This window comes from Schistocerca americana, chromosome X, assembly GCF_021461395.2.
Source record: "Schistocerca americana isolate TAMUIC-IGC-003095 chromosome X, iqSchAmer2.1, whole genome shotgun sequence".
Classification (NCBI taxonomy): Eukaryota; Metazoa; Arthropoda; class Insecta; order Orthoptera; family Acrididae; genus Schistocerca; species Schistocerca americana.
In genome coordinates, this window is record NC_060130.1 from 710399347 (window position 1) to 710422579 (window position 23233).

At 43.1% G+C, this 23233-nt stretch overlaps 1 protein-coding gene across 1 annotated transcript in view; it reads left to right on the forward strand.

The window, feature by feature from the left end:
• The first annotated feature begins 369 nt into the window (after positions 1 to 369).
• The window catches only part of LOC124555548 (MAM and LDL-receptor class A domain-containing protein 1-like), a 399742-nt gene continuing 376878 nt past the window's right edge, over positions 370 to 23233 (forward strand). Inside the window, exon 1 of the mRNA XM_047129504.1 lies at positions 370 to 423. The gene's annotated coding sequence lies outside the window, so the exon portion shown is untranslated. The remainder of the gene's footprint in view (positions 424 to 23233) is intronic.

A 23233-nucleotide genomic window follows, 5' to 3' on the forward strand; every position in this document is an offset into this window, starting at 1 on the left:
TTAGCATCCACTAATAAGTGTCCACATACTATTGCTGAGACAGTGTATATAGTGATTTTGAGTTCAAAGTGGTGCTGTGTTGAGTGGCGTAAAACTTATTTCGAGCAATTCAGTCAAAATATGACATACTCAAATCTGTGTAACGCATGCCGCTAATGCTAAACTTCCTTCATGCGGCGCTCTGTGTTTGAAACTCCACGTGTTAGGCGTCCTATCATATGGTGAGCCATCGTATTTCCCGCGCGAGATTGGTAGCGACAGGCAGCTTCCGTCGCAGCATCCGCGTGCATAACGGACTGGTCAGCTGGCAGCGCGCCGGAAGCAGGGCGTAGGTGCTTCCGGCATTTTGTGGCGGTCGCCAGTTCCCGGGCGCACTGACCGCCGCCAGTGCCGACGCAGCTGTCGCCGCCGCTCCTGCTCGAGGTACGTGCAGCCGACACCTTGCTATGTTTCGATACTGAATCCAGATTTTGCCTTGCTTAGATTTTAGGGTGGCTGAAGTACCTGTCGGAAATACTCGTATAACTAATTCGAAGGCAATTTTCGCGAAAACCACTTAGTTAGGATTTGCTGCTGTACGTGACCCCACTAACGGATGCTCCTGTGATGGCAAACGATCCTTATGCTACAATAGAGTGGAAAAAATTTTCAGTATCAGTACTTAGCAGTGGGAAGAGAAGTGGTACCGAATAGGATTATGCGCCAGTGATTTGGATTGACCCCAAACCTCTTTGCAGTGTCATTTAGAGCGAGGGGCCACACTGAGACGAGTAGGCAAGGTATAAAAGGGCAGTACATCGGCGGAGTTGTCATTTGTGCTCAGATAATTCATGTGGAAAGGTCTCCGGCGTGATTATGGCCGCACAAACGGAATTAACAGACTTTGAACGTGGAATGGAAGTCGGAGCTAGACGCATGGGACATTACATTTCGGAAATAGTTAGGGAATTCAATATTCCGAGACCAACAGCGTGCCGAGAGTATCACATTTCAGGCTTTGCCTCTCGCCTCGGACAACGCAGTGGTCCACGGCCTCCACTTAACGACCAAGAGCGACGGTCTTTGCATAGGGTTGTCAGTGGCAACAGACAAACAACAATGCATGACGTAACTGCAGAAATCAATGTGGGACATACGACGAACGTATCCGTTAGGACAGTGAGGCAAAATTTGGCGTTAATGCGCTATGGCAGCAGAGGACCGATGCGAGGGCCTTTGGTAACAGCACGACATCGCCTGCAGCGGCTCTTCTGGGCTCATGATCATATCGGTTGCACCATAGACTACTGGAAAACCGTGCTCTTGTCAGACGAGTCCCGATTTCAGTTGGTAAGAGCCGATGGTAGGGTTCCAATGTGGCACAGACGCCACTAAGCCATTGACCCAAGTTGTCAACAAGGCACAGTCAAAGCTAGTGGTGTTCCCATGATGGTGTGGACTGTTTACATGGAATGGATTGAGTTCTATAGTCCAGTTGAACTGATCATTGACTGGAAATGGTTATGTCTGGCTTCTTTTTTCGAAACAACGATGGAATTTTTATGGATGCCAACGCGCCATGTCGATGGGGCGCAACTGTTCGCGATAGGTTTGATGATCATTTTGGACAATCTAGCGAATGATTTGTCCACCCAAAACGCCAGACGTGAATCCCATCGAGCATTTATGAGACATAATCGAGAGGTCAGTCCGTGCAAAAACTCCTGCACTGGCAACGCTTTCTCAGTTATAGACGGCTATAGATGCTTAGTATTTTTACAGGAGACTTCCCAACGGCCTGTTGAGTCAATGTCAAATTGAGGTGCTGCACTACGCTGGGGTAAAGGAAGCCCGACACGACACTACGATTCGTTGTAGTCTTCAATCCAAACAGTGGTTTGGTGCAACTCTCGACCCTAGTCTCTATCCTGTGCATGTCTCTTCATCTCTGCGTAGCTGACATGACTTTCATTCACCTGATCCTGCTTACTGCAGTGTAGCTCGGGTCTCCTCCACAATTGTTACCCTCAGAACTTCCATCTATTACCAAACCATTTTCGCTGGTGCCGCTGAATGTGTCACATCAATCTGTCGCTTCTTTTAGTCAGTTCGTGCAATCAATTTCTTTTTTCTCCCATTCAATTCAGTACATCGTCATTAGTGATCCGATATAACCAACTAGTCTGCAGAATTTGTTGTTGCACCACATTTGAAAACCTTGTATTTTCTCTTGTATGTACAATTTATAGCGTACTTATCACTTCCATATAAGGCTACACTCCACACAAATACCTTCACAAAAGATCTCTTCTTTGCAAACGCTTTTCTTGCTATTTTCAGTCGAGTTATGTCTTCTTTACGAGTTTCATCATCAGTTTCATCTCAGCATAACCACATTTAATTAACTTTGATGTTAGTTAATGATCTTTTCTAGATACTGTCTATCTCGTTCAGCAACTCTTCCAAGCTCTTTACAACGTTTTTGTATATTCCTCTTTAGTCAATTTAATTATAATATCTCGTATGTTAGCCAAGTACTTCTACTGGGCGCTGTCTTTTCTCTGTTTACATTGTATTCACTGCTTTATCTATCGAAGCCACCCAATCGTCTTTCTATTGTATTCCTTTCCCTTCCTCAGTCATTATTTCCCTAATCTTCCGTTGAAACTCTCAAAATATTATAGTTCTTTCAATTTAACCGGGTCTCATCTTGCTAAATTTCTACCTTCATGCAGTTTATTCAGTTTTAATCTGTATGCTCAGAACGCACATCTGCTCCTGGAAATGTATTGCAATTTAAAATCTAGTTTCTAAATCTCTATCTAACCATTACAGATTATGTCTGGAGTCTGCCCTGCCTCCAAGAATCTTCCATGCATATAATCTTCATTCATGATCCTTAGGTCAAATTCATTGTGCAACTTCCTATTACATGGCTTCCCCTTTAGTTCCAGCCCTCTTGCTCATGTTCGCCTATTATTTCTACTTCTTTTTCTGTTGAATCCCAGTCCTCCACCGAAATTAGATTTCATTCCCCTTATTTCTTTTACCTCATTACACAATTTTTAATCACTTCATCTTATGCAGAGCTAGTAGGCATATATCCTTGTGTTAGAGTAGTGAGTCTTGGCTTTGTGTATGTACTAGATGATAATTTGTTCACTATATAATTCATCTGCATCGCTACTTTTTTGCTCATTAGTTGTTCTGCTCTTGCGTCATCTGACCAGCAGTCTTGTTCTTCCTGTCACCGCACGTCTCTGGCAAAAGCAGTAGATGAGTTTTGCTATTAGGGGAGCAAAAAACTGACAATGGCCAAAGTAGTGAGTATATAAAATGCACACTATCAGTAGCAAGAAAACCGTTCATGAGAAATATTGGAAATTCAATAGCGACAACTATTTATTTGCAACTTATACAAAATAGATGCATGTTTCAAAGTTTTACTGTCCTTCAGAGTAGTCACCAGCATTGCGTATAACCAGCTGCCAGCGATGTGGTTTTCGTTGGATATCCTTAGCAGCGCCAGTTGTGTTAATAGTTCAACTTCAGCTGTCTATTGCCCGACGCATCTGAGTGACAATTCTGAAGCGAATGTCATGAAGTGCTTCCTTCATCTTACGAATCAAATTTGAGTCACAAGGGTTTAAGTCCGGGAAGTGTAGTGGATGGTACAGTACTTCGCAGCCATATCGATCGAACAAGAATCAGTCACCTTGTGCCATATGCACCCGAGCACAGCGTTGCAAAATTATGGGCTGATCCTGCAGAAAGCGTCGCCGTTTCTTTTCCTAAGCGCCGGCCGGTATGGCCGTGCGGTTCTAGGCGCTTCAGTCTGGAACCGCGTGACCGTTACGGTCGCAGGTTCGAATCCTGCCTCGGGCATGGATGTGTGTGATGTCCTTAGGTTAGTTAGGTTTAAGTAGTTCTAAGTTCTTGGGGACTGATGACCACAGATGTTAAGTCCCATAGTGCTCAGAGCCATTTGAACCATTTTTTTCCTAAGCTGGTATCAGGATGTGACCCAAAAATGAACAGCTTAGACAAGGAAGTGGTGACACTTTCTGTAGGACCAGCCCGTCATTTTGCAGGACAGTTTGATGGGAAGGGAAGTGTTGTACCACCCGTCACACTCTCCGGACTTAAGCATGTGTGCCGTCAGCAAGTCACGGCATTTTACTTCAGAACTGTTACAGAGGTTCATCGGACAACGGACCGCTGCAGTCGAGTTATCAACACAACCACCGCTAGTAACGGTATCCTTCCACATTCACATCGCTGGAAACGGGTTATGCACAATGCTGGTGATTTCTTTGAAGGACAATAAAACTTTGAAACATGTAATATTTTGTAGAAGCTGTAAATAAATAGTTGCCTCTATTAAAGTTCCAACACTTTTAATATTAACACAGAATGTCGTGTGTTAAGAAGACTTTTCTGAACGTATTTCTCTGAAGTGTACCCTTATATGGAAGTAAAAGTACACGAAAAATTGTAGATATTAGAGGAGAAAAAAGAGAATAGTAGCTTTTGAAGTATGCTGCTACAGAAACATGCTGAGGATTAGTTGCATAGATCGGATAATTGACGAAGAGGTACTGGATCGAATCGGAGAGAAACAGAGATTCGACTGCAGTAAGCAGGGTCAAGTGGATGAAAGTTGTAATAGCTATGCAAAGGTAAAGAGACTTGCACAGGATAGGCTAGCGTAGAGTGCTGCATGAAATCAGGCTTCGGACTGAAGGCCACAATAAGAAACAACAATCCTGTACTGAGATGGGACTCTCGTCTTTCCTCAGCAAATGTGTTAAGTGTGAATGTGTGTGTGAGTGTAAATGCCGACATACAGCCTATCGCTCTATCTAATAACGTCGCTGGTATTGTGCTAATATCAATTTCCGGCTCAACTAACGGAGGAATATGAATAGAATTCTACTCCCTCGCTCTACGTGACACTGCAGAGGCGTTGGGGGTTTATCCAGATCAATGTCGCACAACCAGGTGGTCAAGAACTGTGTGGTACCACTTCTCCTACAACTCTCTAAGTACTAATAATGTAAATTTCTTCCGCATTACGTTTTTTACAGGGCAGCGTTACATAAGGATTGACTGTCATTACCTTTTTTACCCCTGTACTGAGGACAAAATGCTCCTCAGTGCTCCCCACTCGGAGATGGGTTTTCTTTTTCTAGGAGGACGTTATCACACAGCGGAACTTTATGTCAACGCAAAATACAACGGTGCTTGTAGCTGGTTGGCTGCCGTTACAAGGCCACAGCCCCATAACGACGTACTTCCTACCTGTGACTATTTGGAATTTTCTGCTAAAGTCTAAGTCCCCTTACCACTCTCTGGTCTCTTTGTCAGGTGGTTTTCTCTATACCGTGTAGTGAATGTCAGCTCTGTTTTAACTGTATTTTCACAAGCTTCGATGTATTAAGGAGAAACACATACGATAAATGCATTTAAGGCATGTTATGAACAACAGTAAGTACACGAAACACAGCCCAGCTATCCATAAAGGCGCGTTTGTTTGTCGCTGTGTAGCGTGGTTATCATAAATTAAATCACAGCCTGAAACGAAGACCAGATCAGGATGATTATCTATTCTCTGTATGGTGATACTGCACGAAGGTTTGTATCGTGAATCACATTTTGAGATGGTATCAACATACTATCATCATAAGCACTGCAACGACACTACTTCATAAAGACAAACACAAATATGTAAATTATTTACAGATTTGGCATTAATTCGTAGACAATGTCTTTCTTTGCATGTGGTCTACGGCTTTCGACATCAAAGAGTCTTCCAATGGGCAAGTGGCACAACTATACTGCTGGCCATTAAAATTGCAACTACATGAAGGCGATATGCAACTAACGTCTGATGGGTATGACTGTACTACGTGCTTGGATATGTAAATGACAAGAACTTCAGTGCAACCATATAAGGTACACAGGAGAAACTTCACCTGTATTCTGTATATAGGGAAGGATTGCGCTGCTGTCTTCTCATTCCGTAATCTCATTTAAATGTTGGGTTTTTGCGAGAGGATTGCGTTACTTCTCGTTTAAGAATCACGTGTCGGAATTCTACAGTGGAATGATTGTCACCTATGGTGACTGTGGTTAATCATTTTGCGATGTTTCTGCGCACGTTGATCGGGATTCCACGAGTGTAATATGAATGTGGAATTGACTAGTTGAGGAGGGTCGTATTCAGCGCCATGGAGGATCTCAACCGTCCCGATGAGTAGCACCCGAGAGGATAGACATTCTTTCGGCTGTGAAGTATCGTACTGCCACGTCACGTATCCAGAGCCATGAAGCGGGCTTCTTTATAGTGAGACAAGTGGCCTGACGGAAGTACAGTTACATTTGGAATACCGTCAACTGTCAGCACGGCGACCATTGTTACGACTTTCCATGACGCGGCAGGAAAGAGTGCGGCCAGCTGGACACAGGCATCATGTCGCTTTTCAGACGAGTCCCGGGTCCGCGTAGGGCAAGGGTGCGCAATAGTTTTGACACGCGGACCTCTTTGTGGAAGCAGAGGGTAGCGGAGGGCCGCACCTTTTAAAATGATTGAACACATCACTTAACTTTGCATTTCAGAAAAGGTATAAGTTGTTGCATAAAAATTCTGACTGCCTTGGCGGGCGGTACAAAAACCATTCGTGGGCTGCATGTGGCCCGAGGGCGCTATTTGCCCACACCTGGCGTAGGATATCACGACGGATATATCAGTGTCTAAAGGCTCCGAGGAGAAAGAAAGTTGCCAGACTGTATTTCTAATCGTTATAGAAAATCGTTGTAGAAATGCTCCTCGTTATAGAAAAAACAGGACTGATGATGGAAAAAACATTTATTTACAATTATTTACAATTTCATGTTATCTCCTTCAATGTACTCTCCTCCTCGGTCTCTACACCGCTCCATACGAATTTTCCACTATTCATAGTAATGCTGCAGATCATTTTCGGTAAGTCCATATATTACTTCCGTCGCTTTTTCTTTTACTGCTTTAACAGTCTCAAATCTAGTTCCTTTCAAAGCTGACTTGACTTTAGGGAAAAGAAAAAAGTCACAGGGGGCCAATCAGGTGAGTAGGGTGGATGATCTAAGATGGGAATGTTGTGTTTTGCCAAAAACGTCTTCACTGACAACGCACTGTGAGCTGGGGCATTGTCTTAGTGAAGGATCCATGACTTTTTTCTCCACAAATCGTTCCGTTTTCTCCGTACTCGCTCACGTAGGGTAGCCAGGACGCTAATGTAGTAATGCTGATTCACTGTTTGTCCCTCTGGTACCCAATCAATGTGCACAATCCCTTTGATGTCAAAAAAAAACAATCATCATTGCCTTGAATTTCGATTTTGACATTCGTGCTTTTTTTTGTCGTGGAGAACCAGGAGTTTCCCAATGCATCGATTGGCGTTTAGATTCGGGATCGTAAGTAAAAAACCACGATTCATCGCAAGTAATAACATTTTGTAAGAAGGTGGGATCACTTTCAATGTTTTCCAGGATGTCAGAACAAATCATTCTTCGGCATTCCTTCTGTTCAATTGTGAGACATTTTGGAGCCATTTTTGAACACACTTTGTTCATGTTGAAACTTTCATGAAGAATCTGCCTAACACTTTCCTTGTCAACTCTGATTGTTAAACGGCGATCTTGTCGAACAAGTTTACCGATTTTTTCAATGTTTGCATCAGTTTTTGCTGACAATGGTCTGCCAGTGCGAGTGTCATAACTGGTGTCTTCGCGGCCATCTTTAAATCGTTTAAACCACTCAAACACTTGTGTTCGCGATAAACAATCATCGCCGTACACTTGTTGTAACATTACAAACGTTTCACTTGCAGATTTTCCTAGTTTGAAACAAAATTTGATGTTAACACGCTGTTCTTTCTGTACACTCAACATTTTCCGACGCACAAACAAAACGTCAACTACTTAAAACAGACGCCACGGGCAGACTGAGTGCAGGAGGCAGATGAAACTCGAGCAGTAGGCGGAGCGAGAGTCACGTGACAGGCCACGCGACTTTCAGCCTTATTGCATTCGTTTTATTGTTTCACCAGTACTAGTCCGGTTTTTTTCTAGCCACACCTCGTATGTATCCGTCACATGACGGGTTGGTGTGCGGTGGCATTGGGTATACATAAGGATTAACTCTACTTCTCACAGCACGTAACTGGGACGCCCGTTGTTAAATCTGTGACTTATTAACACCTGCGGCTGTAGTCTGTCTCCGAGATTTGCGAGACGTTATCTTTTTTCTGAATAAGATGACGTAAGACTGCATGTTGCCCGTGCTCTCTTAATCTATCTCGATACAGAGAGTGCTCCATAGTTGGCTGTAACGTCGTTGATACACCTCCAGGAATTAGTACGCCTGGGTATCTGGTGCTGCTTCTTTTTCTTGTGTCTTCGTCGCCTATCGGCGCTGGGGTGGCATGGTTATTAATTAATTTGGAATGATTAATTTAAGAGGTGGCCAGATGCCCGTCCTGACGCTATCCTATTATTCTTGGGGCGTAGTTCCGGGTAGCCGTGCGGTTTGGAGCGCCTTGTCACGGTTCACGGGGGACTCCCCGTCGGAGGTTCGAGTTCTCCCTCGGGCATGGGTGTTCTTGTTGTCCTTAAAGTAAGTTAGTTTAAGTTAGATTAAGTGGTGTGTAAGGTTAGCGACCGATGACCTCAGCAGTTTGGTCCCATAATACCTTAGCACAAATTTCCAAATTTTCTTGAGGTAGAATGTGTGTATCCCAATAGTCTGACTGTAGTGTTATTCACGTGAAAGTGAGCGAAGTTGTCTAAAGTATGTGAATCGCGTAACTGAGGAGGGACTTACGTAGCAGCCCGGTGTTCACCTAGTGGGATGAGGGAAACTGGCTAAAACCCGCATCCAGCCTGGGCGGCAAACCGAATCACACCGTTAATCCCTTGTGCGGATGCATCCGAGACCAGCACGTCTTCAATATGCACGGCTATGCGAGCGGGTTGGGTATTTGGTGTGTCGATATGCAGAAACGTGTACGGTGGCAACTGAATCCCAGAGATACTAATTTTATGGTTGGAGGATACTGGAGAGGATTCCAGACAGTGGTTTAAGGTATGTTCAACTGGAGGGAGAAGATGCTTTGTTAGCTTAAATCTTACGAGAGGATCCTTTTTAAATGCCGAAATTGGACCCATGAATATGGACAGTGTGATGCTCTTTAGCGGCAGCCATATCAAATTGAATTGCCACCCTAAAGCATCTTTCTCAAGGACTTTTATAGCTTCAAATGTATGCCGTGTCGAACCAAGACTGGAAATGGAGTCTTGCAATCTTCGGTGACGAGTCGACATTTTGTACGACATTAAATGAGTCACTCCGTGTATACGAACTTTGGTAGTCCGATCCAATCTATGTTAGTATCTACCTACCAGGTAACTACACCACTGTTTGTGAAAATTGTAACTCCAAGAAAGAGACCTGTGACTACAATGAAATTTATTCCACAGATTGGTGGCATTACGATACATAAATGATTAGAATCTCAGAAATGTACCCGCATTTTGAGAATGAGAATTGTGTACGATGTGAGGCCACTTGCTGTAGTCAGAGGCTTCATACGTGTGGAATGGTATCAGAGAGGGTCTGGATATGCTGCTGGGGAACATACTGCCACGTGTTCTGTATACGTGTCCACAAGACAGTGATCGCAGAAGAACCAAGTTGCCGACTGACCGTGTCCCAGACTTTGTCGATGGGCTACACGTCATCCGAACGTGCAGGCTGACGAAGCAGTAGCACCCGTCGTTCTTCGAAGAAGGCTTACACATTGCTAGCCATATATGGCCAAGCATTGTCCTGCTGAAATTTGGTATGTGGAGCTGCCCGTAGGAGGGGCAGTGCCTCGAACCTCAAACTTCTATGACCCTGCAGTTGCTGCTCAGATTGCCTTCAATCTGTAGGATTCGAGATAGTATGATATAGTCAACGGCACCCTACACCATCACACTTGTGGTTTGTCCGCTGTACCGCTCAACAATGCAGTCTGCCCCATGCATTCACTACGGTAACGTCTAAAACGAGCGCGGCCATCACTGTAGGACAAATTTAAGGGAGACTCGGCCGAATACACTATAGTGTTCACTTGTCCATTGGAATCTGAGGCGGCGGGCCGCTGTGGCCGAGCCGTTCTAGGAGCTTCAGTCTGGAACCGCCCGACTGCTACGGTCGCAGGCTCGAATCCTGCTTCGGGCATGGATGTGTGTGATGTCCTTATGTTAGTTAGGTTTAAGTAGTTCTAAATTCTAGGGGACGGGATGACCTCAGATGTTAAGCCTCATAGTGATCAGAGCCATTTGAACGATTTGAATCTGAGGCGTGGGGTAGCTGACGTAATGGCAAGCGTATCACTAGTCTAGCCCTCAGCAGACGGTGTCGAACTGTTGACGAAGACATGTCCATGCCCGTTGGAGTGCTGCAACGTCGAGCTCGCATTGTGAACGAAGCTGGTCTGTCGGTTACAGCCATGTGGACAAGATGGCAGTCCTCTCACGCCGAGGTCACATAGTGTCGCCCATTACCTTGTAGTCGCTGTGTACGGCCCTCTTCTGCCCACTAGTTCCACACTCGGATCACTTTCGTAACAGGGTGCCCCTCACGAGCCGCAATGTCACGATACGACAAACCTGTTTCCCAATGGCCAGTCATTCTTCCCCCTACGTACTCTCTTACATGCTGATATCGCGCCTTTGATGTCAACGAAGCATATTGCCACTTGCTTGCACGTTTCCGCTTTGTTTGACGGCTCTGCATCGACTGAGCGTCGAGTAACATTGTCCTGTCCGGTCACACGAAAGAGGGAGCTATTGGGCCTAAATGTACACCATCTCTCTGCAGTATTAATCACTTATTATGTTTCCACTCTTTTACGCATCGTCTGACTTTGGAGAGATTCAGATCAATCCTTCTGAGTGTTGCAGTTTTCACAAACAGTAATACATATTGCGGATATTTAAATATATCCCATAACAGTCAACTGTTGCCATGACCAGGCAGATAAATCGTCCGCGCTGAGAAATCCGTGCAAGACAGTGGATGTATAACACTGTAGTTCACAGGTGTACGTGTGCAGTAGCTGAACGTTTGCGATACATGAACTGGATGACTACTGTTGTATTAAATAATCAGATAACCCACAAAGCTGTGCCTCTGGAAAAAGCAGCGCTCTCCTCGACTATCAAACTTGCACTGTTCTCCGTAATTATGTGGACGGCACCCAGTGTCTTCATCTAGACACGAAGCCCGGCACATTTTCGCTATGTTAGATACAGAATAATGGACAAGAGCAGCAGTTTATGACGTTTAGCCTGCAGGATTACTGTCACTTCAGATATGTACAGTAAAAGCAAAGTATAAATGTTGTTTTGTAATCTCGCTTGAAACACATAACGTATAAACTGACTAGTGTTGTAGCTGTTGGGAACAGAACTGCACAATGATTCTTCGAAAACATCACGAGACCACACGGCTGAGTTTAGAGATGCGTAGAGTGATCTACTTCATTTAAATGTTTCAGTTGCTTTAACTGTGAGTTCTTGATGAAACTTTGTGTATTTTATTAACTAAACGAAACACTTTTTAGCCTTATTTCACAAACATTATTACTACTGTACGACCGAAGTTTCGCGTTATCAGCCCATTTTCTAAGACATAACTGATCCAAAACACATGAACCACGTAAACAAACATGTCAACTTTTAAAAATTTACTTCAATTATTTTTCAATGGGTTATTCAGGGAACTGAAGAGAGCACACAAAGGAAGAATTCAGTACACCGACTTACTAATCCTAGAACAATAAAGGAGGGAAATGTAACATTGTTACTAAACCACTGTAAATTTTAACGTTTCATATGTTACAGAAAGGAGGTCAAAATTTATAGTTTATGCACGAGTTAATCCAACTATAGGGTCTCCCATGGAACGTTACATACGATATAAGTACAAAATGTCCTGTTTGCACTCTCCACTGACAATACTTGATTGACGGGAACCGCGAATTGATACCAACTGCAGTCACAAATTTTACGAGGGTTTAGTAATCTAGGGTTAAGAAAAAGATGGTTCTTTGTTAGAATCTGGACCGTTAATTGAGCGTTGTAAGGCAGAAAGAACAATATCTTCATTCGCGAGATATTTTGCTCTGAACCATGTAACATTTTAGATTTTGAAGCGATTAATGAATTTTATCTTTATAGTTGAACTGCATCAATCCTCACTTTCTCCGTATTACATTTAGTTGAATTCTTCTAGAGATGGCAACAGTTTGGTACTAAGGGGAAACGAGGAGGTTAACGTTTTGAAGACCTGTTGACAATGAGGCTTTTAGATTCTTAGAGGCGCAGCACATGTTCGAATTCTAAAAAGCTGGGACAGAAAGTCACTAGTGGCCTTTTCAAAGCTATCATTGCGGTATTTGCCTTAAGCGACTCAGCGTAATCACAGAAAACATTAACTTGGATGGAATGGCGAATATCTGAACCATGGTCTTCCACGTCACTTCACTTGCCATGGATGCTAACGACGGAAAGACACTGATAAGCGCAGCTGTGCAGTTAGGTGAAAACAGTCATTGGATATCTCTTAATTTCGTGCCGGATCTCGTTTTACCCGGCATAGTGCAGAAGCTCGACGTGGCATGGACACAACTAATTGTTGGAAGTCCCCTGCAGAAATATTGAGGAATGCTGCCTCCATAATTGCGAAAGTGTTGCCAGTGCAGTATTTTGTGCACGAGCTGACCTCCCGATTATGTCCCATAAATGTTCGATGACATTCATGACGGGCAGTCTGGGTGACCAATTCATACGCTCGAATTGAGCATAAGATTCTTTAAACCAACTGCGAACAACTGTGGCCCATTGACACGGCGTATATTCATCCATAAAAATTTCACTATTGTTTGAGAACATGAAGTCCGTGAATGGCTGCAAATGGTCTCTAAGTAGCTGAACATAACGAGGAGGCAGCCCATTCCATGTAAACACAGCCCACACCATTATGGGACCACCACCAGCTTGCACGTTCCTTGTTAACTTGGGTCTATGGCTTCGTGGGGTCTGCGCCACACTCGAACCCTACCATCAGCTCTTAACAACTGAAATCGGGGCTCATGTGACCAGATCACGGTTTTCCAGTCGTCTAGGGTCCAACCGATATGGTCATGAGCTCAGGAGAGGCGCTACAGGCGATGTCATGCTGTTAAGGCACTCGCATCGGTCGTCTGCTGCGGTAGCCCATTAACACCAAAAGTCGCCGCACTGTCTTAACGGATACATTTGTCGTACGTACCACATAGTTTTCTGCGGTTCTTTCACGCAGTGTTTCTTGGCTGTTAGCACTTTCTCTGTCTTTAAGTGAAGGAGGAGGAGATTAGTGTTCAACGTTCCCTCGACAACGAGGTCACTAGGGACAAAGCAGAAGCTCGCAGTAGGGAAGGATGGGGAAAAAATCGTCCTTCCCCTTTCAAAGGAACCATCTTGGAATTTGCGTGAAGCTGGCCGAAGTGGCCGAGCGGTTTTAGGCGCTTCAGTCTAGAACCGCGCGACCGCTACTGTCGCAGGTTCGGATCTTGCCTCGGGCATGGAAGTGTGCGATGTCCGTAGGTTTAAGTAGTACTACGTTCTAGGGGACTGATGACCTCAGAAGTTAAGTCCCATAGTGCTCAGAGCCATTTGCGTGAAGTGATTTAGGTAAATCACGGAAAACCTAAATCAGGATGGCCGGACTCGTGTTTGAACCGTCGTCCTCCCGAATGCGAGTCCTGTATGCTAACCGTTAAGTAAAGGCCGTCGGCCACCTTGGTGAGACGTAATGCCTGAAATTTGGTATTCTCTGCATTTTTGACACTGTGGATAAAGGAATACCGAATTCCCTAACGATTTGTAAAATGGAATGTCCCATGCGTCCATCTCGAACAAGCATTCTGGGTTCTAAGTCTGTTAATTCCCACCGTTCAAATGGTTCAAATGGCTCTGAGCACTATGGGACTCAACTGCTGAGGTCATTAGTCCCCTAGAACTTAGAACTAGTTAAACCTAACTAACCTAAGGACATCACAAACATCCATGCCCGAGGCAGGATTCGAACCTGCGACCGTAGCGGTCTTGCGGTTCCAGACTGCAGCGCCTTTAACCGCACGGCCACTTCGGCCGGCAATTCCCACCGTGCGGCCATTATCACGTAGGAAATCTTTTCACGTGAATCGTCTGATAACAAATGACAGCTCCGCCAACGTACTGCCTTATTATACCTGTGTACGCGATACTAAAACTAACTGTATGGACATATTGCTATCCCATGATTTTTGTCAACTCACGTACCGTTCCGTTAAACCCACATGTCTGTACCAGGAGATGAAGGTAATTCGTACACGTACAGTGATGCTCAAAAGTATCCGAACGACCTCAATTGCATTTCGCCTGATACACATGCAACCCACATAACGCAGCTGTCTAGCAGGTCCTCTAATCGCTCCTTGGTACAGTCGTTTGACTATTGAAAATGGTTCCAACAAGTCACCACTAGAAAACTCTGCTCTGTATCGCAATAACTCAAGATATATAGTAATACCACGATTCTACAAATATCAGGGAACATCTTATCACAAATACGACTGTCCGTAAGGCTTGTAAGCTCACATTTATCGCAATAATGACATATGTGAAATGTTTCCACCCTCATTATTACGTCAGATAGGTAATACACGTAGTCAGTTCGTCGTATTCATGATGGCTTCTTCAAAGTAACATATCGTACTTGTTATTTAACACAAAATGACATTAAAAATTTACGTTATTCACTAGCAGCTAGTTGAGAATATGTATGAACTTCAAATGACACGACGAACCGCCTCGTTCTGCATATGGATTCAAACCCAGGTCATACAGACTAAGATTTCGTGACTGACGGAAACTAACAGTCATTTCTGACTAGGCATACAGAGAGTGATATATCTCGATTTTAGACAGTATCAGTTAGCAAATATCAACTTTAAATTACATAACGTAAACATTTTTAACGGACGCGAATTCCTACCCAGCATCTATTGTCCCCGATCACGAACTACGAGAGATGTTAAATACTGCTTTTCAGACGTAACTTACTTGAAATGCCGTGAGGTAAAGCTTTGTGTTCGACAGGGATTCGAACCCAGAACCTATTCGGATTGTTATCGAAGCACAATCAACTGTGACACATCGGATTTTCTCGGCAGTAGCTAGATGTTTTAACTGCAATGACGAGACGAAACATTAACTTTTGCCTTCCCAGGACACCAACCCGGCACCTATCGCTGTTACATTCTGGAGGAAACGGACGTTAAATATGAGATTGTTACACCAGCAACGACACGTGAGCATGTTTGAACTAGAAATAATATGACGAAGAGTTCAGTGCTGACTGAGAATCGAACCCCACACATATCGTTATTGACTACACACAGAGACGTCAGCTACCGAATTTATCTCCACCAGCAGTTCGGAATAACACCCTTGAACTTACAGTGATCTCTCAAATAGTTCTGTGCCTCACTGGGAGTCAAAAACGTCAGATACCGTTAGTGCTGACAACGAATGAAAATGCATTAAAAATCAAAATTATTATCCACCAGCACATAGGTGTTCTCATGCTAGAGCTTCAAAATACATACTGAAACCTTTAGTGCCGGGCCAGGATTCGAACCCGTTCACGCGCAATCTGTGGAGATGTTGAGGAATCTGCAGTTTTGAACAAACAACAGATAGTAGTCGAGCTGTATTGTCACGAAGGGATCAAATTCCGCGTTAAGGGCGGTCTGAGTTGCATTCCAAGTTCAGAACCAATTTTATCGACATACAGAACCTCGAATAAAAGATGGAATAAGTGTCCTGTGACCCTACATAGCGTTTGTTTCGTCACTAGAAATAAATAACTAGTATAAGGAAGGTTACTGGTGATAGAGTTCCCACATTTCGCCACTCCTGACTTTATTGTGGTTCAACCTAACGTATACTTGGTAGAGAAGGAATATTATGTTTAATGTGAATTTCAGACCACAATGCCATTATACCTTCTTCACTTGGCGTAGTCAGAAGAGAATAGTATCTGTCTCTCCCTATTAAAAATCATCGGCAGAAGTGGGAATCGAACCCAGACCACCTTCATAGGAACCTACCATCATACCCATGCGCCACACTCGATGAGAATTCTGACACTGGCTCTCTCTCTCTAGTGGGTTGCAGCATGTTCAGTACATTCATTTACTTGGTTGACCGAATCGCCATGAACTAGCTGCCTCGGCTACCCAGTGTATACATTCGACTCTATTTTGTAATCACCTAAATAAAATCATGTAACTGCCATCTACACAGAACTGCCAACAGTGTAGGATGCAAGATTTAAATAGGAAGTGTTCCTTTCCATTTGAGCTAGTCTATTGCGCTATCTGTTTGTTGAAAACGTCGTGCAGTGCAAAAGAAAAGCTGTAACTGTCTGTCTCACAGAAGTATAGATCCGGCCATATGCATTATCTCACAGCACTGTGGACTGTGCAAGTTCTGGAAGAACTGCTGTCGACTTCTGGAGCTGCAATCGCTGCAAAACAGGTAGCAGCATAACGGTAAGCGTCGCACATCGTCGATAAAACGTCGCGAATTCTGTTACATTCGCTGCTACACTTTTTAAAACGCAATTCTGCTGTCTCTTGAAGTTATCGATTTAATGGAACTTTGAACATAATTCCCTTCACTTCTCAGCCCAAAATATCCGCATGTGGAAAAAGGGCTAACCTCTGCGACGTTTCGTTCTTTTCAGGTTTAATAGACAGCCAGGCAGCAGATGCGTCTCGAAACTTTTGTACTCGTATCATGTATGGGGAGAGCGCATCGTGCCAGAATAGTCAGAAAAGTATTTTCTCCATTAGCAGTCGTCTGGTAGTGGCATTTCATTCTTCTTCGAACCTTGTTTGACAGCTTCAACTCAGAACAAGTTTTCTACGTGCATGTAATCAATAAACTGCATGTGCATTGTCAGACTGTTATAGATAACATCAGAGAAGTCGCAGATATCGTTGATGATTAATTTCTCTCCCAGGTTTAGTATTGTTTTAACAACACCAAAAGAAACCTTACGAAAATTGTGCACTGTATTATAAGAAATGAATAAAACTACCCACGATAACCTTACGACGGAAGTCTGTTTTAATAAAACTGAGTATCTGTGCACAAGCGTTCCTCAATCGGCACTAATTAGTAAAATACTACTCACATTTCGCTTGGGTTTGTGTTTAATTGGTATACTGTGTCATACTCAACAGGTATGCAAATGTGGCCTATTTCAGGTAAGACACGCACACATCTTACTGTTGGTGAGTAAGCAATTGATACTTAAGCTATATGCGTGGACGATAAAGAAGAACGATAGGAGTGTGGTTCGATTGTCGCTCAGGCACAAAAGTTTGTATCCTTATTTTAGATTCAAACACGTAGCAGCTGGTAAGAAAAACCGATACCTAACATTTGATTTTACTTAATTAACAATCCGATGACGTGTTGGCTGCCTATCTCTGTCACAGAACTTCACATCATGCACTTCATCTTTAAATGCATACACACTTTGTTGCTTCTGAATGGGGGTATATAGACATCTGTCGTGGTTAGTTAACAGGGATGAAAGGGTGTTGATAGGAGTCCCAGTTTATTACAAAAACTGTCCTCATTTATTTTCAAGTTTTTTTACTGATATTGGCGAAAATTTCGGGAATTCATGACTCTTCACGGCTAGTCAGCAATATGATACGATGAGATTAGATTAGATTAATACTTGTTCCATAGATCATGAATACAACATTTCGAAATGATGTGAAACGTGTCATTTTAATGAAAGATTTCCTTACATACGAGCATACTATTTCTTCACAACAATCTTTTACCCTCTCTCTCTCTCTCTCTCTCTCTCTCTCTTTCACACACACACACAAACACACACAAACACACACACACACACTTACACAATTCTTTTTTTATTTTTACTTTTTTGGTGTGCTCGACTATCGGCGAGGCACGAAAACGTCCGTGAATGAGTTTCTTAGTTTTGAGTACAGTTACGAAAGTAATATAAAAACATCTATGAGAGTTACTGATTTATGTTGCTTAGTTTGCAGTCAGTTCTGAGTATTATTAGTAACTACGCTCCAGTCCATAAACCTGGTTACAGAAATGCGAATCAGACGCATTACGTATTCCAGGCTGTAGCAGCCACAGCTTTGAGACGCCAGCTATGGTCACTTCCCAGCCCGCTGTAGGATCACATCGGTTCGTCTTCTTCCTGCTGGTACTGTAACTTAGATTTGGCAGCAAGGCAAGGTATGTTTGACAACTCTGTGATCGACGAGTTACTGCACGGAATTAAGCCTCAAAGTTCACTTGATTTTTCCTGTCATTTCCATTGAATAATCTGACTTATTATCACTTGAAATGTAACAAAAGATTGAAAATTTACGGTTTTCAGTCCAGGAAAGTCGTTGCACGTGGAAATCGCAACTAATCTCGTCCTTTAAAAAGCGGTTTACGAGTTCTAGTAACTATTGGCCTCGTAAGAGGAAGGCATAGCACGTATCTGTTCGCTAGCTCTGGGTGGACGTGCTGGCCTGTGAGAAAGCGTCTGTTATGGTTCGCGGTTCCAGTCTCGCAGACAGCAACGTTTTTATCTCTTCTGTGAAAGAGCTACAAGTAGTCAGATCGAACATCGATAAGGAAATCGCAAGAAATTACTTTCAGTTAATAGTGCAATGGTGAAAAACTTACAATGCTACACAACAGGTAACGCCTCTTTCGCTGCTGACATGCAAATGTTGGGTTTCTAGGAATACGTAACTTTATTTATGAAATGCCACATTTGCATACCTGTTGAGTATGACACAGTATACCAATTAAACACAAACCCAAGCGAAATGTGAGTAGTATTTTACTAATTAGTGCCGATTGAGGAACGCTTGTGTACAGATACTCAGTTTTATTAAAACAGACTTCCGTCGTAAGGTTATCGTGGGTAGTTTTATTCATTTCTTATAATACAGTGCACAATTTTCGTAAGGTTTCTTTTGGTGTTGTTAAAACAATACTAAACCTGGGAGAGAAATTAATCATCAACGATATCTGCGACTTCTCTGATGTTATCTATAACAGTCTGACAATGCACATGCAGTTTATTGATTACATGCACGTAGAAAACTTGTTCTGAGTTGAAGCTGTCAAACAAGGTTCGAAGAAGAATGAAATGCCACTACCAGACGACTGCTAATGGAGAAAATACTTTTCTGACTATTCTGGCACGATGCGCTCTCCCCATACATGATACGAGTACAAAAGTTTCGAGACGCATCTGCTGCCTGGCTGTCTATTAAACCTGAAAAGAACGAAACGTCGCAGAGGTTAGCCCTTTTTCCACATGCGGATATTTTGGGCTGAGAAGTGAAGGGAATTATGTTCAAAGTTCCATTAAATCGATAACTTCAAGAGACAGCAGAATTGCGTTTTAAAAAGTGTAGCAGCGAATGTAACAGAATTCGCGACGTTTTATCGACGATGTGCGACGCTTACCGTTATGCTGCTACCTGTTTTGCAGCGATTGCAGCTCCAGAAGTCGACAGCAGTTCTTCCAGAACTTGCACAGTCCACAGTGCTGTGAGATAATGCATATGGCCGGATCTATACTTCTGTGAGACAGACAGTTACAGCTTTTCTTTTGCACTGCACGACGTTTTCAACAAACAGATAGCGCAATAGACTAGCTCAAATGGAAAGGAACACTTCCTATTTAAATCTTGCATCCTACACTGTTGGCAGTTCTGTGTAGATGGCAGTTACATGATTTTATTTAGGTGATTACAAAATAGAGTCGAATGTATACACTGGGTAGCCGAGGCAGCTAGTTCATGGCGATTCGGTCAACCAAGTAAATGAATGTACTGAACATGCTGCAACCCACTAGAGAGAGAGAGCCAGTGTCAGAATTCTCATCGAGTGTGGCGCATGGGTATGATGGTAGGTTCCTATGAAGGTGGTCTGGGTTCGATTCCCACTTCTGCCGATGATTTTTAATAGGGAGAGACAGATACTATTCTCTTCTGACTACGCCAAGTGAAGAAGGTATAATGGCATTGTGGTCTGAAATTCACATTAAACATAATATTCCTTCTCTACCAAGTATACGTTAGGTTGAACCACAATAAAGTCAGGAGTGGCGAAATGTGGGAACTCTATCACCAGTAACCTTCCTTATACTAGTTATTTATTTCTAGCGACGAAACAAACGCTATGTAGGGTCACAGGACACTTATTCCATCTTTTATTCGAGGTTCTGTATGTCGATAAAATTGGTTCTGAACTTGGAATGCAACTCAGACCGCCCTTAACGCGGAATTTGATCCCTTCGTGACAATACAGCTCGACTACTATCTGTTGTTTGTTCAAAACTGCAGATTCCTCAACATCTCCACAGATTGCGCGTGAACGGGTTCGAATCCTGGCCCGGCACTAAAGGTTTCAGTATGTATTTTGAAGCTCTAGCATGAGAACACCTATGTGCTGGTGGATAATAATTTTGATTTTTAATGCATTTTCATTCGTTGTCAGCACTAACGGTATCTGACGTTTTTGACTCCCAGTGAGGCACAGAACTATTTGAGAGATCACTGTAAGTTCAAGGGTGTTATTCCGAACTGCTGGTGGAGATAAATTCGGTAGCTGACGTCTCTGTGTGTAGTCAATAACGATATGTGTGGGGTTCGATTCTCAGTCAGCACTGAACTCTTCGTCATATTATTTCTAGTTCAAACATGCTCACGTGTCGTTGCTGGTGTAACAATCTCATATTTAACGTCCGTTTCCTCCAGAATGTAACAGCGATAGGTGCCGGGTTGGTGTCCTGGGAAGGCAAAAGTTAATGTTTCGTCTCGTCATTGCAGTTAAAACATCTAGCTACTGCCGAGAAAATCCGATGTGTCACAGTTGATTGTGCTTCGATAACAATCCGAATAGGTTCTGGGTTCGAATCCCTGTCGAACACAAAGCTTTACCTCACGGCATTTCAAGTAAGTTACGTCTGAAAAGCAGTATTTAACATCTCTCGTAGTTCGTGAACAGGGACAATAGATGCTGGGTAGGAATTCGCGTCCGTTAAAAATGTTTACGTTATGTAATTTAAAGTTGATATTTGCTAACTGATACTGTCTAAAATCGAGATATATCACTCTCTGTATGCCTAGTCAGAAATGACTGTTAGTTTCCGTCAGTCACGAAATCTTAGTCTGCATGACCTGGGTTTGAATCCATATGCAGAACGAGGCGGTTCGTCGTGTCATTTGAAGTTCATACATATTCTCAACTAGCTGCTAGTGAATAACGTAAATTTTAATGTCATTTTGTGTTAAATAACAAGTACGATATGTTACTTTGAAGAGGCCATCATGAATACGACGAACTGACTACGTGTATTACCTATCTCACGTAATAATGAGGGTGGAAACATTTCACATATGTCATTTTTGCGATAAATGTGAGCTTACAAGCTTTACGGACAGTCGTATTTGTGATATGATGTTCCCTGATATTTGTAGAATCGTGGTATTACTATATATTTTGAGTTATTGCGATACAGAGCAGAGTTTTCTAGTGGTGACTTGTTGGAACGCCGGCCGAAGTGGCCGTGCGGTTAAAGGCGCTGCAGTCTGGAACCGCAAGACTGCTACCGGTCGCAGGTTCGAATCCTGCCTCGGGCATGGATGTTTGTGATGTCCTTAGGTTAGTTAGGTTTAACTAGTTCTAAGTTCTAGGGGACTAATGACCTCAGCAGTTGAGTCCCATAGTGCTCAGAGCCATTTGAACCATTTGAACTTGTTGGAACCATTTTCAATAGTCAAACGACTGTACCAAGGAGCGATTAGAGGACCTGCTAGGCAGCTGTGTTATGTGGGTTGTTTGGGATCAGTGGAAATGCAATTTAGGTCGTTCGGATACTTTTGAGCATGACTGTACATCTTCATTACACCTCATCGAATTACAGTTAGCCTAAGAAACTGAATTCAATTGTTGTTGTGTACATAGTTCCGCGTAGTCAGCGCGTACACAACTTTCCCACTAGAGCGCGCCCGGCTAAGCACAACAGCGCATGCGCAGCGCTCGTCCGTCTCCACACTACGGTATGGCGGTGCCTTAGAGACGGACGAAATTCTGCTTCCGCCGATCCGGGTATTAATATGTAACGCAGCCAATGAGATTGCTGCTAATGTAGAAGCTTTTCTCCTCGCGGATCACACTCGCGCAGTGATACCTGAACGCGCGAGGTATTATAACGAGTGTACAGACCTCCGATTAGTCAGTCTGCATTTGTCTGCATTAGTCTGTACCAATCTATAGTCAAGTTTCAGTCTGCGCCTAATAAGATTACCATATTCCTGTACATAGCCATGAAGATAAATATAGAGACACTTTTGTCACGTATCAGAGATACGTGAGAATAAGATTAATGTACCAAGAGCAAAGGAACTTCAGATTGTCAATTTTGGTCACCGTCAATCTGCTACTCTAAGCGTGCAAGTGCCATTTCTATCGTCTGACCTAACGGCAGAAGATAAACACGCGACGATAAGACCACGAGACATATTGCTGACACTCGCCTACTTAGAGCGACAAGTCAAATAATCTGATGGTCTTACAGTATGCACACCACAATTGTACATTATCTTTTACATTTTAGCTTAAATACTTCCAGTCATGTTGTTATTTTACTGTCAAATAAGACATTTAATCTGATTTTTCTCCTCACATCCCATGATTAACATCTTTTCATAGTTGTTCACTAGCACTGTATCCTCCTTCATGATGATAGTCAGTTATAGTCTGTTGATGGACTTCTAAGCTGCAAACAGGTTACCCAAACAAAATAATAATGTACAAGATCCAAAAATTTCGTCCAAGTATCGGCAGTGAACACAGTTCCATTCCTCTCGGTATCAGCTTTCATTATTTTTCCTTAATGAGTGACACGAGCACTGGCTCAATAGGATGACGTGAAGATCGCCTAGATATACACTGATAAGTCAGAACATTACGAACACGCGATAAGATATTGCAGTGCCTGTATTTGTAAGAAGAACGATGCAATGTTCCTTCGGACAGGCTAACACACCCGTCATGAAATGCAGAA